The sequence below is a fragment of the Drosophila takahashii genome, chromosome X, assembly GCF_030179915.1.
Source record: "Drosophila takahashii strain IR98-3 E-12201 chromosome X, DtakHiC1v2, whole genome shotgun sequence".
Lineage (NCBI taxonomy): Eukaryota > Metazoa > Arthropoda > Insecta > Diptera > Drosophilidae > Drosophila > Drosophila takahashii.
The window spans coordinates 19137481-19150362 of NC_091683.1; the positions used below are offsets into that span (position 1 = coordinate 19137481).

The 12882-nt window shown below is 36.1% G+C and overlaps 1 protein-coding gene across 5 annotated transcripts in view; it reads left to right on the plus strand.

The window, feature by feature from the left end:
* spri (Src homology 2 domain-containing protein sprint) overlaps positions 1-12882 on the plus strand; it is a 116643-nt gene that overhangs the window by 55894 nt on the left and 47867 nt on the right. The gene's annotated exons all lie outside the window — the stretch shown is intronic.

A 12882-nucleotide genomic window follows, 5' to 3' on the forward strand; every position in this document is an offset into this window, starting at 1 on the left:
CGTTTCCGACCCCATAAAGTATATATATTCTTGATCATGATCAATAGGGGAGTCGATATAGCCATGTCCGTCTGTCCGTCTGTCCGTCTGTCCGTCTGTCCGTCTGTTTCAATACCGTTTGCGAGCTCAGTTTAAAAGCTAGCGCCTTGAAACTTTCACAGTCGTCCTAAAACATGTGTACGCAGATCAAGTTTGAAAGCCGACCCGATCGGACGTCTATATCCTATAGCTCCCATAGGAACAATCGGATATAGCTTTCACAAAAATGAAGATATTTCGCTCAGTGTAAGAGCTATTGGCATGAATCTTTCCAAATCGTATTTTTTTGTGCGTACCTTGATCAGGGTAAAAGCGCGTGCCGATCGGACGTCTATATCTTATAGCTCCCATAGGAACAATAGGGTGAAATCGGTCAAAATTTGACGTTTTTCAGGATATTTTGCGCAAAATATTAGCTATTCCCATGAAACTTTCCAAATCGTATTTTTTTGTGCGTACCTTCATTAGTGTAAACGCGCGTGCCGATCGGGCGTCTATATCCTATAGCTCCCATAGGAACAATAGGGTGAAAAATTTTAAAATTTTATTTTTTCAATTATAAAATATTTTGTTGTTTATTAATTCATGTTGCTAGTCTAGTCAAGTTTTAATTCGTAAAATCTGCAAGGGTATTAAAACTTCGGCTTGCCGAAGTTAGCTTCCGTCCTCGTTTTTTTTTATATTTAGTTGAACAGGAAAAGAATGAATTAATCGCTATCGGTCCGTTCACATATCGAAATTTTTGCGAAATTTCTTTGTTTATAACAAACAATTAGAATGACAATGAGTTGTAAAAAGACCCCTCGCCTAGGGTTAAGTTAATAATAAATGAAATGTAAAATTGTAAGGACACAACAAACCTCCCCTTGGCAATTAATGTATAGTGTATCGGGGGTATTTAGAGAGTTCAAAGTGCCTAGGGCGGTTGACTTAATGACGATTCTCACCCTCCGATTTGAAGTCGAATTCCCCTATAAATATACTTATTTCCCCCACCATCCAAAACGCCACATGTGCAACAAATATGCCGGCTTTTCCTTATCAGTTGTCTTGCACAGCGCAAAACACAAACAAACCGCAGGGGAGGGGGATTGGGTCTGAGTTTTGGTCACATATCATAGATAGAAGGACAAAACACGACGGAACATTTAAGGCTCTTACAACAAACTGACCCCCCGACATGCCGGCATCATACCACCCAATCAAAGTCGCCACCTGAAAGCGATAAGGGGAAAACATTTTGTTGGGAAAGTTCTTGGCTAGAATGAGTTGGTGGGGAAGGGGGAGGGGGTGATGATGAGGGGAGGAAAGCGCCTCAGATATCAGATATCGACGGTCAATCGATGATGTACACAAAAACAACAGCCGTCGATGACAATTTCTTTGTAATTTGTTTGTCTGCTGTGGTTGTTTCCTCTCTTACCACGATTACAACATTATCTACACCGAAAAAATAATCAGCTTTGTATCAACTTTAATTGCCCACATAAAGTAGCTAACTTTTAACGAAAGGCTAGAGTTCGATACCCACCGTGCCTTAAGAATTTGTATATTCTCCAGATTTTACTCCTCGAAATATGTTGAAGTCTTATTTTGCTATTTTTTCTACTTCTTTAATAAAAATATTATTTATTAAGTTAATAAACTAAAATAATCTTTTGCCTGTTTGTTATATGCTTAAAAAATTTCCCTACCTAAATGGGCTATTATTTTTTCACTGTGTATGCGCTGGACAAACATTGAAATAGATTTTGAAAAGCAAACTGAAGTCGAATCATGAATTCCACCGCAGGCAAACTCAAAAGTCAACAACAACAAATTGCAGTCTAAGTATTCTTCTATAGAAGACAGACTCAACTCCCCATTTCCTCTTTTTTTTTTACCCGGTTTGTTATCAGCCTCGAGCCAATTTTAACTTTCGTTTTCTTTCTTTATTTTGCTTTCCCAAGAGCAAAAGAAAGGGCAACACCTGCCTTATCAACGTCTTCGATTCATAACCCATTTTGAAGTGCCCGTTCCCATTCCCATTCCCATCCCACTCTTACATCCCAATCACCCGACGATTACGAAACTCCCCGCTGGTATCTCAATAGGTTGGCCATTGCGTAATTCCCAGAGAAATAATGGGATTTACGTTGTGAATCGTAATTGTTACTGTCGCCGGTCATTTAATTGTTTAAGAATTTCGATGGGGCAACGAAAGAGGATTTGTTCAGCTTAAATTGATTTTAATAGTGGTTCACAATTTTGATTGACAGTTTTCCAAAGAGTTGTTTACAACGTTGCTAGGGAAGTGGTGGGGTTTTTTGTTATAAAGTTCCATTAAATATTAAGCAAGATGTTGGATTAAATGTATTATTAAAAATATCATGAAATATTATACTTATACCTTTAAAATATATGTATGTTTAAATGGGAATACGGCCTATAAACGAATCATTAATGATAAACTCTTTTTTTAAACGGTATTTAAAAACTCATTAAGGAAATTATTTTTATTAAAATGCACTTGAAAAAAATATAAACCCTAAACTGAATCTCTTGTAAAGAGCGTTAAACTTTTTTTAGGGTCCCCGAAGTCAGACGATGTACAAATAATTGCGATCTTTAGCATCGCTCAATTGAAGCTTGTTGCAAAAAAGAAGGCAAAAGGGCGGGGCAGTGACGAGAGCAACTCAATTCGTTTTTTGGTCTTTTTCTGCTTTTTAATTTTTTTTTGCCTCACTTCCGCGTGTTTTTTGTACTCTGCCATGGCATCTTCTTTGCTTTTTGTTCAAGATACTTCAGACGTTGACGACGCACTGCAAATTGTGGGTTGTCAGGGGGGGCTAAAAACTAAAAACTGAACGGGGAATGGGCGATCCGGAGATTGGAGATTGTAGATTGGAGCTAAAAAGGCGGCATCAGACGATGACGATGACGAAGTCGCGACGTCGCTACGTTCTCTCCTCACCCATCTTTCCACTTTCCACTCGAGATTTGGCCTCCGTCTCGTTGTCGTTGGCAATATTTAATCAAGCCAAGAAGCCAACTGGAAGCACAGCCGCCTACAGGGGAAAACAAAAACAAAAACAAAACATCAGCAGCGAAATCAGCTAAAGACAAAGCCAACTTCTTCTTGTTGCCGATGCTATTGATAGTTAGTTTGGCCATGAGTGGGCTCGTCTATCTGACAGATACGCAGATATTCGCAATCTGTGCGCGTGGGTGACTGCCTCAAAAGCAAAAGCAAAAGCATAACTAAAACCAAAACCCCTCCCCAAGCAAAACCCAAACCCTCGAAATAAATATCTTTACACCCCACGTTCAAAACAGGTGACCACATAAGTCGATTTATGAGATAGTGTATAATACAATTGCGGTCGGAATAGTATCTATAAATTCGAGAGGCCCTTCATAAGATAGCTTTATAAATGGGCTTTACAGAGTTTTACAGAAATAGTTAATAAGGCAATTAAAAAATATTTCCATTTAATTTCTTCTTCTTAAAATTTAGAAAACATACATACAGTTATGCAAATAAGATAGTAATTTAAATTTTTATTTGTATTAAAATAATCCAAAACATTTTTATTTCTCATAGTTAATCTATCCATACATTTATGTTATGCCATAGAAACCTTGTTTAAGTTAATTTCCTCTCTCGTTTTCGGTTCAAATTAGTTATAATGAAATTGATAGCGAAGATAGTGAAGCGGATGTCTTCGTTTTTTGCCGACAGCAACTCTTGTTTTTTTTTTAAGCATTTTCAATAAAGTGGATGTCACTCAAATGATAAAATCGAGAATCGTTAAGCTTTTTTAGTGGTTTCATTTTATGGAATTTCAAAACGCAGTCTGTGGGTCTATAAAGCGGAACTTAAACTAAACGAGATAGGAAGGCTATATATTTTTATGGTGATTGCAATCAAATTGTGGTGCTGCACTTGACAAGTCTCTAAAATAGATACATTTTTTTGCGGTCTTTTAGTTTCGACAAGCATGGAAATGGTGTTTAAATTTAAAATTATAGTCCAAATAAATCGCTATGTTGTTATATCTCAATTTATAGACCGGTTGAGATTTAAGATTTAAGAGTTTCCCCAAGACAGATGTTGTTGCGCCAAGAGCAACTTTCTATGCCACAAAAGCGGCAGTAAATTGTAGTTAATGATCCTTTTGTGGATTTCCCTCAGGTAATGGGATAATGAGCTTTCCTCTCCGCTCGTCGATTTTCCCCAAAGGAGCTGGAAAATGTTAATTTCTTTATGATATTTTCGACACGGACTAAATGAAGCGCTTAATATCCTATTCCCTGTAATAATGCACATAAAAATGCTAAATAAAATATATAATAAAAATGGATTATCTGGCGAAAATTGAAAGTTAAACTGCGGGAAACTGGTGGGAAAATGACACGAAAAAAAACCGAAATCTCTGCCAAAGAAATGTCAACGAGCGTGAAAGTGACGGGAGAAAGAGGGTGGGGCTTTTGGGTTTTTTTTCCTTTATTTCTTGGAGGGGTGTGTCAGCAATCAAAGTTGAAAATTAGGCAATAAAATTAAACGAACGGCAACGAAATCGGTGGAATTAAAGGAGCGGGGGCGGAAAAATAACCTTTTGCTTTTGCCTTCTTACAAAAACACAAATACCGAAAAAAAAGAGTCCGGGAAAAAGAAAAAAAAACCGAAAACATAAAGAAATTGCCGCAAATGGTGGAAAAATTGACATGCCACATGGCCAAGTTGAAGTTTGAGCGGCGTTGCCGCATTTCTCTTGGCACCCGCCCGATTTTTCCCCCTCCCTGTTTTTTCTCTTGGGGGAGTGTATTATGCTGCCATAAACTATATACCACAAAAAAAACACGGGCATAGACCAACACACTAGACCAGGTTAACTTGGCTGAACGATTGATTTGCCTGCAAGTTGCCTGACAACAGTTGGTTTTGGCCAACATTTCGTTGCTCTGTTTTGGCATTTTTATGTGAAAGTGGCATGTCGTGGTGTGTCGTTTGTGGCTCATAAATGAAGCGATTTGTAGCTGTCCCACTTAACCAGTATCGTCGAGTGGTGGAGCGTAGCATGAAACATAAGGATTTTCAAGGCTTCGAAGCCCCGTTTTTCTCCTTAATTTCACTAGAGAAAATTACAATCTAAAAATCTATAAATCTAAAATCATTAGTTTGCAGCTTTTGGGCATCGTTGGTGCTTATTATGAGCTTTTTCATATTTTATTTATAAAAATTAAATAACTATATACTAAAAAAAGTCTGTCGCCCACATCTTTTTAGGTTTTGTGAAAATGTAAATGCCATTTGGTTGTTTTTATTAATACCTATCGAAATGTAGAAGAAAAAAAATTTTAAAATCGGACCAATCATTTTAAAGTTATGAGCGAATAATGGAATGCAAGCAGTGCAAGCAGTCGATTTACTCCATTGCACATTAACATTTAAAAAACATGATGGAAAAAAAAATAACTCAAATTCCACCTTGTACATGTTTCAGTTTAAGGCTAAGATTAGTTAGCTACTTAGCAATAAAACATATTAACATAATTACCAGGTAGTAAAATACGTTACTTAATGTTAAAAGTCTGTCAAAAATAATTTAACTTAAATTACTTAGTTGAATATTTCATAAAGGGGAAAATAAATTCTAATCACCAGATGTCTGCCGGCAATTCAAGTGATTGTCAAAGTAAAACTCTGTTATTTTTAACTTACCATGTCCTACTGCACGTTCCAAATCGCCTCGAATAGATGCAGTTTTTCTCATTTTCCAAATGACCACAAAATGCTGGGCTGCGTTGGCAATTTTATGAAATTTCCAGCTCTGTTTCTTCTCCGGCTGCTCCAATTTGGCCCGGGAGCTGAGCTCATAATCTGCTAAACGCATCATTACATTGGATGTGGATGCTGTGCTGCTGTGCTGCCTTTTTGCCCCGGGAGAAATAAAGTATCTGATGGATGTGGCAAATGGAATATGGAATGGATGCACAAGTGTGGCAGCAGCAGCTTTGCTGCAACTGCGAGGGCGTGTTGCTCATTAAATTTCCGCTCTCTTTGCAAAATGAAGTGGACTCGGTTTCGGATGCCGATGTTCTCGGCTGATGTTGTTGGTTATGCTCTGCAAACTCATAAAATAACTGTAATTGTCGTAGCATCTCGCATCGGTAACAAAAACGTTGCCGCACTTCACTCGGCCACTCGAGCCTCAGTTTTTCGCCTCAGTTTCGTCTTAGTTTCGCCTTAGTTTCGGGTTCAACTTGTTGCCAGTCACGTTTTGTGTCCGTTTCACCTCGGACAAAAAGTGACCAAGGCAAAAGGAGGGAGAGAAGTGGAGTTGGGTGTTCCACCCAGCGAAAAGAATATTGGAAAAATTATTGCTTCTTGAAAATTAAATTAAGATTAAAACAATCATGTTTAATTATCGGATTAATTTTGATATTTTTAATGGTTCTTGAAAATAAAGCTAATCGAAATTATAATTGTAGTAAGATGATATCTTAAAACAATAGATCAATATTCTGATTTATTTTCATACTTAAGTTACATAACAAACTCTATTTTTGCAGTACTTTTTGCTACCTTACCTCTTCTTACAACATCAAAATGACATTGAAATGTTGGGATTTTTATAATTTTAATATATTTTATCGTTTCAAGGAGTATGAATATGGAGTCAGATGATTTTCGTGCTGTGCAGCACCTGCACCTGCTTCTTTGTTAGGTGGTTCCTTCTCCTTTTCGCCCGTTCCCTTAACTTTCCCGCCGCCACCACCTGCGGCTAAAAAGTACCGGTATCTGGGCAAAGAACACTCACACCGAGGCACCGAGAAAAAGTATCCAGAGCATACAAAAGCAAATTTTCTGGTTCATTGCAACCATTCAAACTGTAATCAGATACTAGCCCAGCCATCGCCATCGCCATCCCCTTTGCCTTCGATTTTGCCTTGGTTTTTTGTTGTTCTTGTGTATTTTTCGTATCTGTGAGTGGGGACGGGCGCATTCCAGCAGAGCAGGTTGCCCAGGTCTTCGACTGCAGCATTTTGTATCTTTTTTAATTTTTTCAGTCGAGTGTGGGTGAGGGGTTAACTGGCGATCGATAGAGGACGGGTTCATAAATAAGAAGTATCTCAGAAATATACGGGTGCAGTAATCAGCTCAAAATCATTTCTAAGATCAAGAAATCTGTAATGTTACATTAAATTATAATATTTATAAAGTTTATATCAGGGACCGAAAATAATCATTATTTGAGATTTTTATTTTAAAAGGCCTACTGAGGTTTTTACATATTTTAATCAACAATTTAACTGGTTTTTATGCACTTTATAGACATGAACAAATAACAGTTAATTTGCTTTCCAGATTTGTTGAAATGCATATACTTTGTGGACAAGAGTAAATAGAACGTTATTTTTGACGTTTAAAACAAAATATCACAGTAGTCTTTTTAAAATAAAAATCTCAAATAATGATTATTTACGGTCCCTGGTTTATATACGTATTTTAATCAGTATACTTGTTTAATCTGAAGAAGCTAAAAAAAAACTTTATTTCAAATTCATTGAACTTGCCCCATGGGATTCAATAGTTCTCTGACTTTGCCATTTATGTAAACCATTTCAATTAATGACCCGGAACTGCAGCTGCTGCAACAGCGAAATCATCTGATCTTCACTCCCCTTTCTTCAAAGGCAATTAATATTAACCCTACATTCTACAGCTTGTGGCAATAACCAGCAGTACTTTCCTTATGAAAATAATATTTCCCTATTTTCACATTATTACGTATTATGTAAATACTAAAAAAATATATAATTATCTTTAAAATGCTATTAATATTATTTAAATAAATAATACTTTATTCACTTGATTTTTTGACAAGTTTAATTTTTAATAGAGAATATAAAATGTATGAATATAATATTGGGTAATGCAGTTTTCCCAAAGGTTCAATGTTATAAAAGCTTGTATTAGATAGTTATTACCATATCTATGAAAATTACCACTCGCATATGCCTAGTGGATTGTGGATTTTGTGTATGTTGAGTGTATCTCTAAGTTTCTCCCGACCCACGTTTGCTTTTTTTTCCATCGTATTTCTTCCAAATTGCGTTTTATGCTCGCCCGTCAAGTGATTCAACAAGTCGAAGGCGTAAAAATAACATCTCGTAAAAACAAAACGAAAATCAACTTAATTCGATGTAAAACACTTGGAAAACACCACGCTAACGAATATAAAAATATTGTAATAAAAAATATATTTTTATAATCGCAGCGATAGAGCGGAGCCAAAACAAAAAGGGGGGAATAGAAACAGAGAAACAGAGAAAAGAATAGAGAGATAAATTAAAAGCTTTTTAGAGCAGATTGTAACGGTACCATTGACTTGACCCAGAGACAACAACACAAAGCGATATTATAGAGACACAAGAACGCCGCATAGAAGATCAATGAATTTCCGATCGAATGGCCGTTTATGCTAATTTCCAACTCCCATTTCATTTCATTTCATTTGATTTTTAGTCTCTCTGGCAGTGTTTCGTATGCAAATAGATCGCGTTCCCATTCAAATCGAAAACGCGAAAGTGTCAATTTTTGTATTTCGTGTCGTCATAAATCAACATTTCATTTCGTGTGTGAATTCAGTGACAACGCCGATTGCCAAATGGCTGGCTTGCCCATTCATTCATCGATCTTTGGGAATCACACAGACACGACTTCAGAATGACACATTTTGCCGTCTGTTTTATCTGAAATTTCCGCATTTCAGTTTGAAGATCCGTGGGCTGAAAGACGATCGATCGATCGTTTCGAGCATGATTTTCTCGTCTTTTTGAGGACTAATTTGAAAGATGTGCGTGCTTAACATACATATTTGGCATGATCATTGGCTAACGATTTGCGATTGAAGTATCAGCATTTTGGTGGGGGAATTAAATCAAATTAAGTTAAGCATCAACAATAAAAATAATAATTATTATTCATTATTCGTTAATTCTAAAAAATCTGAACGATTACTTAGAGCATCTGTTAAGGGGGATTCGGTGTATGGACTTTCATAATAACAAAGCTTAACCAATTGGTTTCCAAAATGTTTACAACTCTGGAACCGAATCGTTAACCATTCGACATTTCGTTTCGTTAAGTGATCTTTATGGATTATGACCGATGGGTTGTTGTGTGCATATTTCTCTTTAATTAGAGCCCCACACGCCCAGTTGAAATTCGTTGTGCCTTTCTAGATTCTCCATTCTCGATTCTCGATCCCTTGGTCTCCCCATTCGACTGCCCCAATCGTAGGGCAGTTAAGCTCTCTCGTCTCTTCAATTAGAACTATATAACCATGTATCAAATAAAAACACCTCTTAACGAGGTAAAAAACTAGTGACGATCGCACCTTCAACATACAAAAGTTCTGATATCAACATTTGTGACGAAAAATTATTACACTCGTCATTAAATAGACTTTCTAATATTTTCTCATTCGGCCCGCCCTAGCAAACTATTCCAGCCTTTTTCCCTTTACAGGCATTTTCTATTGCAGCGTGCCGAATAAAAAAATATTAGAAAGTCTATTTAATGACGAGTGTAATAATTTTTCGTCACAAATGTTGATATCAGAACTTTTGTATGTTGAAGGTGCGATCGTCACTAGTTTTTTACCTCGTTAAGAGGTGTTTTTATTTGATATCAGAAGTTTTTGTTTGTTTACATTTGCTCTCATAGGAGCTAATATATACATTTAAATTTAAATTGGTCAATCATAATTTGTAAGCCATTGTATTTAAACGAATTAAGTCAAAAAGGCGATGAAGTATATCAAAATACCTTTTAAACGAGTTTTAGCACATGTCTGTACCTTCAGTAGTGTTGAACTTACAAACTAACGAAATTTAGCTATTTTTAGCTTTTTTCCCGCTAAAGTAGCGGCTTTTTCCAAAAGTCGTAGAACAAAAGATTCCTTTATGGAACTCTTAAGTGCAAATTTACTGATTCCATGACCCCAAAATACAGTTCGTATACCCTCACACAAAATTCAATACTCAGGGAGCGTTAGTTGTTCGAGCTGGCAAAAGTGGCTATTTTCGTATAAAAATAACTTTTAAACGTGACTTTTTACAGTAATGTGTTATATACCAAAATTTAAGGAATCTCAAGGGCTATACAGTTTAAAGTTGTAAAGAAAATCGTTAGAGCCGTTTTTGAGAAAATAGCTAAAAAGTGATTTAGAAAAACAACTTTTAGCCATACATTTTAAACTATTGCATTAAGCCAATTTTACCCAAGGCAACGCGATTAGCATTTTAAATTACCTTTTTAACGAGGTGTAGCACGAGTCTGTAGCTTTGGTCGTTTAGAAACTATAAGCCGTCAAAATCTAGCTTTTTTCAATGATTTCCCGCAAAACTAGCGGGTTTTTCCAAAAGTTGTAGAACAAACGTTGTTCATATCCTGCTGCTAAGCACAGTAAAATTTAGTTCAGGATCCTAAAACCACGATTTGATGCATACCCACAAACAAAGGGACAAATTATTTCATTTTGGGAAGAAGAAGAAAATCTTATTTTGGCTATAACTTTTGAACGGAGCGTCGGATTTTATCATATGACCCCTCATTCGACGGGAATTTTTAATAGAAAAACTACTAAAACATTGCGAGGGGGCATTTATCCCCAACGGCCCCATCAGATCCAAATTTCTAAATTTTCACTTTTACACTTTCACCGCTCTCTTTCCCAAACCAATTGATTTTCTTGAGGTCTTGGTATGCAATCCTTTAAGTTTTTGCAATACCTTTCGATTGGTGTATTACTCATTACGATCGGACTATCACAGCAGATTTTCAATTTTGCGGCTATATAATAGTAGTCGCCTTCGCACACTCTCCTGGTGCGCTTCGTCACTACATGGACTGCCGTCCATAGTGATATGACGTCAGCTGGTGGGAGAAGTCGATCTTCGATGGGGAAATAATAATTCGACCCCTTTTACTTGGCTACATGTTAATTTTCCCAACGAACAGCGACGCCGACGTTGCTTTCATTATGTTGTGTGTCTGATTTTTATAGTTTTCTAGAGAGTATTACAATTATAATAATAAGTTTGAAAAGCATGCGTATATTCTGGAAAGAGATTTATTGTATCAGCTAATCATCTTAAACAAAAAAGGAGGATACAAACTTTGAAAACTGTTTGAATACCACTAAAATTTAATAAAGTACTAGGTTTTACATTTATTAAAAACTATTTTTGATAATATTTAAACTAAACAAAATAATTAAAAGTTTACTATTTCTCGATATTTAATTTGTGTTTTTTCTTCAAAACAGCGATATTTTCAAGAATATCGAAAACATCGATAATTTTCAAACTCTTACATAAGTTTAGAAAAATACAATTATTTCTTCTATTGAACTGCTAAATGCAAGGGTATATAATCCTCGCCTTTTCCAAGTTATCTTTTATTATCTGCATTTTTGCTGGGGCCGCTGTGGAGTTACCGTTGTATCTTTTGCTGCTGTTGGGTTTTTTGTTTTTATTTTCCAGACTGCCATTGGCATACACTTGCGTTCCACGAGGGCGCAGCGTAAAAGTTGCTAAACAGGTTTTTTTCGTTTTATTATTATTTTTTTGTTGTTGTTAAATCTGCTTCTTTTCCATGCTTCTGTTTTTGTTGCTGCAGTTGTTGCACTTTCATATTTTTGTGTGCAGTTTGTGTTGCGTTTTGTGTTATGTTGTGCCTCCATTGTGTATGGTCAACTTTTGCAACTACAAACTACAAACCGTAAGATACAAATGGAGCAACATCGGTAAAGATCAACGGCGGGAAACGGCAGCCCCAAAAAGTAGTTTAGTTGCACAGCGGAAAAATTAGATTAATTAATCATATCAGCTATGCTCCGATTATTGCTCCAAATTGCAGCAATGGTTTAACACTATTTCATTTATTTTGAAGGTGAATTTTATTCGAACTGACAGGTTGACCTGTACATCATTAAATTGTAATTTAGGGAAGACTTGAAGAATGATAAAAAATAGGCTAAATAAATATTACAATATAAAGGTGTTAGGCAATAGTCTCTTAAATTTTTAATAATATTTTATGATCAGAAAACTAGGGTTGTGTTATAAAATATAAAATCATTGATAATATCGATAGTGCTTTAGGTCGTTTAAGCAACCCTACAAAAATCCCAATAAATTTGAAATTTTAATTTAAATTTCGAGCCCATTTCAACCAATTCATTCGGTAATCAATATCGAACTGCATTTCTTTGTGTGTGCATTTTCTAGCTGCCCCATATCATAAATATTTCAACGCCTCTATTGGCTGCGCGTGTTTTGCTTTTCTGGCGATATTTTTTAGCGGCGCCTTTCACCGACCGACCAGCCGACCGACAGCATCGACATCAGCATCTTTGGCTACCAAGCAAATTAAGTTTGGCGGGGTATCTGTATCTGATAGATACAAATTGTGTAAGCGGCGAATTTCGTTTCCTTTTCGGCTGCGTGAGGCAAGCCATTAGTCACTGGTTTAGCTTTTGGCCCACAAAAATAAAATAAAACAAGAAACGATGAAAAAAAAAACTATCTCACAGATAAATGTGAGTTCAATGTGTTATGAGAGTGCGATTGGGCTTTGTTGGGTCTGTAAGCCCCAGCACTATCGAAAATATGTTTACGATTTGTACTTAAGAGCCAAATTAATCTACAAAATTGTGGGTAGCGATTTCAGTTTAGAGTTTACACATCAAATGTATCCCATGGTTATATGCTTATCTATATGTTCCTATTTATATAGAACTTCTGAGGTTTAACATTATAACAATTATAAAATTGCATTTTTAATTTAAA